Raw genomic sequence first — 8,940 nt, 5'->3', positions numbered from 1 at the left:
TTCACAAGATTCTAATTTTCTGATATGATGAATTTGAGATTTTCATTTGTTGTCATTTGTAATCATCAAAATTAAACGAAATAAACATTTGAAATGTATGAGTTTGTATGTAATGTATGAATATAATATACAAGTTTCACTTTTTAAATGGAATTACTGAAATCAATCTACTTTTTCATGATATTCTAATTTTATGACCAGCACCTGTAATCTGCTAATTTGATCCGTCAATAAAAAAACACCCCAGGAAGTGAAAACGTGAGTAACGTCTGTGACGTCAAACATGTTGAAACCCTTTATCCACATGTCAGGACGTGCGTTCACTGTGATTAACAAATCTGTGCAGTTAGGCATGTTCTGGATGCACACCTAGAAACGGTCAAAAACGGTTTTATTTGCTTTCATAAACAACTCATCACGACTCCTAATTCCCTTTACAACCCGAACGCCACCCCCGTTCAAATGTCCGGTTTGTGCCGTCGTTTCAAACTCTTTACCACCTTTTATGTGACATATAATTAATAAAACCCGTTCCCGGACGGAACGGTTAAAAGGATCAAATACCGGCTCATGTTGGCGTAATATGAACCGAAGCATTCATCGAATCAACAACATTATGGCTTCATCAGCAGAAAATTAGTTTTATATTATATTTTATAATTTAACGGGCTGAGACTGAAGTTTCTTGGTTGGTAATGACACTTCGAAGTGTTTGAAGAGGCTCAGTTTGTAACTAGTTTATTCATTTTATTTATTCCAAAGCTTAATTGTGTTTTTCTTGTCCTGTCATGTTTGTTTGACCTTCAGCCATCAGGAGGGAATCGATGCGTGAAGGTTCATGTGTGTGTGTGTGGGGGGTAAGCGTATGTGTAACAGAAAGACAGACTGCCTGACCGTATTAAAAAGGTGTGTTCATGTTCTGTGGGTGGATATGTGCTGGCACGCCCTGAACAATAGAAGGCCCGAGAGCAGAAAGGAGAGGACATAATTGTTGTTCTGATTAATAAACACAACCTGACGATTGTTACACTACGGACAAACGAGTTCACAGCTTTTCACAGCCTTGAAGTGTCGCAAGTGACACTCCAAAGTTGCACAACAAACGTGTTGATCTGAAAAGGTGCAGCGGACAAAGAGAAACGTTGACAGGCTCATAAATAACAGAGAAACCTGCTGAAGTGGATGTCTTAGAAAAAAAGTGTTCAGAGTGGAATGTGCCGAATAATTCCCCTCTGAAGCTGCAGGCACTCCCCGCCGCTGGTGATGTCACGTTTTTACCTCGGCTGGTGAGAAATAACAGGCGGAGCGGCCGACGATGTTCGCCTGACCGTCGACAGGAAACTGAGCGGACAGATTTTAATTAAATATCCTGTTTTTTGGTCTTTTAAGTTCTGCTCTTACGGTGAACGGTCTGTGTAACGGGAACCAAAGCGCCTGGAGCGGCACCGCACGCACGGCTGGACGTGTCAAAACAGGCGCCGTGGGAAACGACAACGGAGGGGGGTCAAACGGTCGTGGCACGACAACAAAACCTCCCGGCTTTGAGCTCCCCCAACCCGTGATCCCGGACAGTCTGGGTATTTGGTCGGAACGATTCGGGACACTCCCCCCCCGTCAGTGAACCAGAGGTCAGGCGCTTTTTGTGCAACGCTCCCGGGGTCGGAATTTCCTAAAGTCGAGCAAAGTGTTTCGCATGACGACATTTTCTCGCAAAAAAAGAAGAAAGAAAACAGAAAACGGGGCTCTGCGGAGGGAAAAACCTGCAAACTGCCTGACAGATAATTGTCCGCCGTCTGCTTACGCCGGGATACTTGAAGCTGTAATATGTGGTCGAGCTGGACGCTTGTTGTTCCTCACGCTCGCTGCGTTACAAGCAGTTGTTGCACGTTTGACTTTTAACTGTAGTTTGGGGACCTGAAATTAAGTTACACCTCGTTAAAAGGACAATTATGTGATGATGTCATTATTGCTCCTTTTTGTTTAAACTGTTTGGGCTCAGATCCATCCTTTACTCGCCTGCAGTCTTGTTTGGGGGCTCGAACGAAGACGGACAAAGAGCCCGTTTGGCACAAAGCTTTGGTCAGGAAGCCAGCAGCGAGGGGAAAATATGCAAAGAAACAGGGCTGGTGCAGAAAATGCAAAATGGCAGACCAAAAACACAGCCTTCGCTGTCAAATATGTGTTTCAGAGTCTGTTCAAAAAGCCCTGACGCAGAGACACATCGCCTGAAATTATGAATAATTCTTCTCGTTCGGCTTCGTTTTCTTTGTTTTTTTCCTGTCAGGGAGATTTTAAGGGTAAACGCCTCCAAACAATCATCCTGTTTTAATTAAATCCATCCCTTTCACGGGCTGGCGGTGGGTTTGATCCCGCCGCGCTGCGCTAATCCTGCGTGTTTACTTATGAAAATAAAAAGCCGTGCTGTGATGAATGGACTTTAACTCATTCATAATGTTTCACTGGCGCCCAGAAACCGGCTCAGTTTTTAAGTTCCTAATGAATGTAATTAATATTTGTAAAAAATGATGAATAAAATCCCCTCAGGAACACGTCTGTGTTCGACTGTCGGCTCTAATTCCTGCATTATTAAAGCCTAAAAAAACTGGTGTAATTACACCCACAACCTTTCCCCAATCTGACAAGGAATATTAGCTCTGAGCGTCGTCACATTTCTGTCTGAAAGCTGGGGGGCAAACAAACCTCCGGACTACGAGGGCCTTCCTGGCATAAATCCCAAACCAGAGACAAACCAGAGACAAGGACATATAATCCAGGGTATGAGACGTCCTAAAAGCTCTAAAGTGGAGCTCTGTCGAAAAGTTATGAACGATTAATACCTTATCTGTTAAAGGCCGCATACTGGGGGGATCCAAAGGAATGTTATAGAGAGCCTGCGTGCTTCCTTCAGCGTGCACGGCTTCAGATTGGGTCTGCAGCTGGAGGGTCGTGGAGGGAAACCCGGACGACAGCAAACCGTACGATCCCTCGGTCTCCACGCATCCTCACCTCGTCTCTAAGGCTGAGCCCGGTCATCCTACGAAGGAAGCTCGTCTGAGTCCGGGATCTCCTTCTTTCAGGTGGGGGCTGGAACTTCGACTGGACCAGGAAACGGGTCCTTCTTGGTCGTGACGAACCGATGATGAGGCCCCGGTCCGTCCATCCATCTGCCGCTGCATCCTTCCATCCCCCGCCCCCGCCCCCCCGACCAGGAAGGAGCAATCCAACCGAGAACCGCTGACGTGGCGGCGCCGCCGACTCTCAACCCCGGCCCGAGGTCGCGGCTCAACGCCGCCAACAGAACCACCGTGTTGCAAGCAGAGACGAAACCATGGCGTCCCCAAACTGGACACCTTCCTGTCCACGACTGCGCCTCGAGCGGGAACACCGCAAGCAAGATGGAGACGGCCGAGTCCAAACCGACTTTGTGCTGAGGACGGTTGGTTGTTCAGGGACAGGACAGGCCTTAAAAGATGGGAAGTTGGTGGAAAAAGATCTTTTTAAGGTGATTCTGATTCTACAACCAGTTTTCTCTGTGATGCAAAAGCAAAATACGTCCAGTTTCCATTTCTTGCTGCTGAAGATAACAAGTTCTGTTTCAGATTAGACAAAATTCAATTCGACTAATTTATTGACTTCATTTCGTTGCCAACCTCGTGCGTCAGCTTCTAAATGATGCAACAAAACCGCCACAAGTTCACGCCTGCAAGCCGTCCACGGTGAAATATTTACAAGCCATCAGCTGTGGAGACCCGACTCCGAGGCCACCTTTCAACGAGAGGAGCAGGAGGCTTCTGACGAGTCAACAAAACCCACAACAGCCATCCTGCTGCCAGGACACGACTCCGCAGTGTTAACATTCCTCTGGAAAAATCCGAGGAATGTCAGAGGAGAGGGTGGTGTCATGGAGTGCAGCGTGTTTACGACCGTTTGGCTCAGGTAAAGCTGACTTTTCAGACTTTGTGGGGATTTAATCCCTCGCACGTTCTGATTTTCACCGGCTGTGTGCTGGGCTGAAAACATCCACAAACCCTGAGAAAAAGGATCAAATCCTAGAAACCACAAGATGTATTCATTTGGCGTGGACCTAATGGATGAATAATTGATACAAGCTGAGAAGATAGAGAGGGAGCTCTGGAAATGCTGATAACATGACTTCACGCTGTTAGCATCACGAGCTTTCAGGGTGGCCCATTTCGACCATTTACAGAGGATAACGTGCATTATCTAGCAAGAGTCCGGCCAAAACAATAAAAAATAAAACAATTTCAGCCCAAACTGAAGCTCGATGTCGTCCCGATTAAAAAGTTAGGATTTTTATTTAATAAGAAGAGGATTATGAGACAAGACAGACTGTTGGTCAAAGAGACAAAACAGGTAATGGGATGAGCAGTTATCAGTCCCACCAGGATTTCATGGGCATTTTTTGTGATCGTTGCGGCTAAAATGCCTGATTTCGCGGGGCATTTTCCTAAAAGTTGCGGTTTTTTTTTCTTCACTAAAATCAATAAACAACCATAACTTTTAATATCTAAACCAAAAATCCTTCCTAGTTTTGTAAGATAATTCCCAACAAACATTGACATTCTCAAAAGGTGCTTTATTTGAGAACTTTGATAGCTTCTAAACTGACATTCATGAGCATTTCTGGATTGTCCCTGGTCTGCAGCTCTCCTCACATGTTTTGCAGACACAAAGTGTTTGTCGATGCGTTTATGTTCCATGATTACACTGCAGGACGTGCAAAACAGCTGCAGCTGGGGAGGAAACTGGTTTGCTGAAATCTTTGTGGGCAAATGTGAAGCATTAGCGCACATTTTGGCTTCGGTCGCTGCTCCTGCACGCTCCCGGCATTCTGATGTTAACAGGAAGTGACGTCACGTGTCTTCTTCCTGAGTTATTTGGGCTTATTTTGTATTCCACGCTACACAAACCCACAAAGAAGACACCAGACCGCAGAAACGGTGGCGAATCACTTCAGAAACAATAAATATTGGGTTAAAGTTGCGGGAAAGTTGCGATTTCGCGGGGTTTGCTTGATTTTGTGTTAATAGTTGCGATTGCGGAATCCTGGAGGGTCTGATTGTGGTCTTGTGGGGGGAAAACTAGAACCATCTCATCTAAAATTCATGAACACACTCGTCCCGTCTCTGTTCGGAGTTGCCGCTCTCGTAGTTCGGCTAAATTTAGTCACCTGATGAGTTCCCACCTAACCCCGACCCCACCTTCGCTCCTCGAGGCCAGGAGGCCCCACAAATCAAACCAAAATGGGGCGTGAAATGTGTCCAGACCTGACTGTTTGGTTTTTCCAGATCGAGGACACGCTGACGGCGTGAACGCGGAGAAAAACAGGAGTTTGGATTCTGACCTCAGAAAGGGTCACATTCTGCCCCCCCCGCAGCGGATGGATTTATTATTTGTGTTTCCCCTCAACATTTGCGTACGCAGAAACGTCGCACATTGAAGGGTTTGTTTCCAAATGAAGCTTTTAACGACTCTTTGTTTGCGTTCACAGCCGCGCTCTTCGCCTACTTGTCGCAGCATGTGATTCTGTGGTATGCAGGGAAACTGAAAACAGACACTTTGCCCCCCCCCTGAAAAAGACACGGAGCTGTGGAGACAGAGAGCCAGACGGAGGCAGGAGATGGTTGCTTCTTAAAGCCACAAAAATGCTGGCAGGAGACGTCACAGCTTCCATCCTTAAAAACAGAAACTCTTCAGGGTTTTAGGAGCTGGTGGCTACAGTGGGTTAGGAAGGCGTTCAGACGGGGGGGGTTCAACCTCGACTCGGGTCAAGTTCTCCGCAGGTCGCTCTGTCCAAAAAGTTTGGTTCCAGTCAGTGATTACTTTAAGGCTGTGAACACGCAGACAAACCAGCTGATTTGTTACATTTTTAGTTGTACCCAGCCGAGCTGTCTAGGATTTATGTCATTAAAGGCAGAAAAGGTTTCAAAACGACCGCCTGAAGTTTCTCATTTCTTTTCTGTGTGTCGGTTTTTTACAGCCGTTTGATTTTTGTCGATTTTGACCAAGTTAAAACCCTGGAGGCAGCACAACAGTCATATGTGTGCACAGAGATAATGTCTTATTATAGCCGCTGTATGTGATAAATATTTTGGCAAACGAAGGAAAAGGAGGAGACGAAAGCTCGGCATGTACTGAACACGGACAAGGAAAGAGATGAAATCGATTTTAGCCCTTCCAACTTTCGTCCTGCGGTGTTTTTCCTCTGACAGGAAATGGAACTGGCACGGATCTCTCCCGCGGGGTTCTGGGCAGCCACTTCCTGCGCCATCCAGCGCCAACGCCGTGCCAGCTCCCAGCTGAGTCCAGACCACCGTGAGAAAAACCCTGCTCTGCCATCTACAAACATGGCCTCCGAGAAGAGCCGTGAGAATCCAGCAGCGTGACGAGACGAAGAGGACGAAGTGTCCATGTCCTCAAATATCCGTCCTGACATCTGTTCGAAGGACTTCGATGATTCGGATCTGATCAGTGAGGGAGAAAGATGCAGACGAGTTTTTCTCTCACGACGAGCCTCGCCACACCAACCCACCCTGGTACCCGGACCCTCACACACACACACACGCTCCTGACCCACAATGCACTGCAACGTGCTTCCAGGCAGACTCACGGCGCCGAGTCAGCGCTGCAAACGGGAAATATTTCTACCATCGCCGTGAAAACGTCACGCCTCGCATTCCGTCACAAACTCAAGGCCCGCGGGCCAAATCCGGCCCGTGGTAACATTTTCTCTGGCCTCCATCTAAACTTCATTAGTTTGGGACAGATCGCGTCTCTTATCGTGACTTTTAACTTTATTTTGACGTGCAAAGAGCCACGGAGTGCATCGGATGAATCTGTTGTTGCAGCCGAGGAACGATATCAGATATCAGGCATCAGCGTAGCAGCGAGTCAGCTTTAATGTGTCTTCAAAGGTAAATGTTAGTTGCTGTATGATCTGAGCTTTGCTGAGGGGTTTTTAGCTGTTTAAATGGAGAGAAATCCATAAGAAATAAAAGCTAATGAGGTCTTTTTAAGCTGCAGTTTTTAATTTTGGTTGTTTTGTGTTACAGAGTTTGACTTTTCTGCAGCTAAAGGTGAAGAATAAATCAGTGTATTGACAGCGAAGTAGAAACTAAGAAGGAAACAGTATAATGTTTCCAGACTTCAAAGGTTTTTGTATTTTTCTACGTTTATCGTCTAAAACAGGCGACTCCGACTTCCTTTCCTCGCCTTTTCTCCCTCCTGTAGGTGGAGCTGTGGTTAGATGTCTGCCCACCTGAGGCTCCTGACCCTTCGTCCCGAGCCGCCTCTGAGCGTCGGTTCGAGCCTCGGTGTTCGAGCTGCCTCGGTGGGTGACGACTCACCTGCGACCCCGCGGCCTCGTCCTTCCTCCCCTGGACTCCCGGATCCTCCTCCTCCTCCTCGAAACCTGGACGAAGAAAAGGGAACAAGCAGGAGTCATTCCCAAACACAGTTCTGTCTGTTTTCCTGGGAGCATTTGCTGCTCGCTGGATTCAGGTTAGAAATGAAGAAATCTTATTAGTGTTTGAAGGAAACTCATTGTCCTGTAATCAAATAAGATGGATGGTGAATCTGCAGCAGATTTGTCCCGTTTCTCCGCCGCCGCTGTTGTTAAGGCTTGAGGAGCTCGGACCTCAGCTCGAACTCGCCGGCCTGTCGGAGAGAGACGCGCTCGGGGAAACTGCCGCTCGCCGTTAACGAGCGCGTCCGCTGCGTCCTCGAACTTCTGTGCAGAAACTCTGAACTCATCTCGGGAGGAAGCGATCCCCGAAACGTGCTCTGACCGCAACACATCCTCACCGAAAACTCGACCCCATTTGTCCGTTAGCAAAATATCTCGATACTTTGAACGATTTAATAAAACGCTCAGGGAGCGAACTGATTGAGCCGACCCAATCCATGATGGCCCCCGCAGCTGACACAAGAACGGCTTTAATTCGGTCAGTTTTACAGCCGTGGAGCTAAAATCTGGTGTGGAAGTAGCTGAGAGCTTTGCAAACAGCGATAACTCCGTCATGTCTCAAGAAAAGATGACGGAAGATGGTCCAGTTCTGATAAAACAGGCGTGCTACTAAATGGTTTCAGTAAACTGAGAAAAGTCCGTCAGCCATCATCTCCAACCGGACTCTTCGGAAGAAGACGACAGGTTGCACACGCTTCGCTGCTGATTACTTCTTGGTCCGCTTCCTGTCGCCTTTTGGCGAGCTCTCGATCGGCTCCGCCCTGAAAGAGAGATGCCCGGTGAGGTCTGGGCGGAGGGCGAGGAAGCGGAAAGCTCCCCGCCTTCCTCCCTTTTAGGAGTGGCCCCGGGAGCTGCTTGTGGGGGTCTCACACACACACACACACCCCTGGTTACAGGAGCGGCTTCCTCTTCACACACACACCGGGCCAATAGCAACACGCCCACGTTTGTGTTTGATCTTTGTTCGGTCCACATGAAGAGAGGCCTAATGGATCAGATCCACGTCATGCAAGAAGAACAGCTCCGAGCAAATCCTAACCCCAACATTTCATTTCGATCTCCGGTTTTAAAAAGAAACCATCGGGACCAAGAACCCCGTTTGAGAAGATGCCGTTCAGCGTGAAGGGGGCCCGTTAACGCCGCGCAGCTTTAAAGGCGTGTTGGACCAGATGACAGAGTTTTCAGAACACGCTTCCAAACCCGTCCACAGGGGAGGTTCTCAGAAAAACGGCCCTCGGCCCTCGGCCATGTGGTTCTGGTTTTAGCTTGTAGCGACTGCGCAGGGTGTTCACCCGGGCCGGACTTCTGGACGGGCCCGGACGCCAAGAATGTCCTCTCCGCTTCAGAGCGCCAGAGACAATGACGGCGATGACGGCCGCGCAGATGTTTTTCACTGGAAAGAGACGAGAGGCTGACGGACGCTTCCAGAACTTTTCCACAAACTTTAAACTTTT

At 47.9% G+C, this 8,940-nt stretch overlaps 1 protein-coding gene across 1 annotated transcript in view; it reads right to left on the bottom strand.

Annotated features, from left to right (window-relative positions):
* LOC112451504 (sodium- and chloride-dependent GABA transporter 2-like) overlaps positions 1–7,432 on the bottom strand; it is a 23,522-nt gene extending 16,090 nt beyond the window's left edge. Inside the window, exon 1 of the mRNA XM_037973915.1 lies at positions 7,368–7,432. The gene's annotated coding sequence lies outside the window, so the exon portion shown is untranslated. The remainder of the gene's footprint in view (positions 1–7,367) is intronic.
* Between the last annotated feature and the right edge of the window lie 1,508 nt (positions 7,433–8,940).

Source organism: Kryptolebias marmoratus, linkage group LG23 (genome assembly GCF_001649575.2).
Source record: "Kryptolebias marmoratus isolate JLee-2015 linkage group LG23, ASM164957v2, whole genome shotgun sequence".
NCBI lineage: Eukaryota > Metazoa > Chordata > Actinopteri > Cyprinodontiformes > Rivulidae > Kryptolebias > Kryptolebias marmoratus.
Note: the sequence above shows the minus strand (reverse complement) of the source record. Positions and strands in the feature narration are given on the sequence as shown.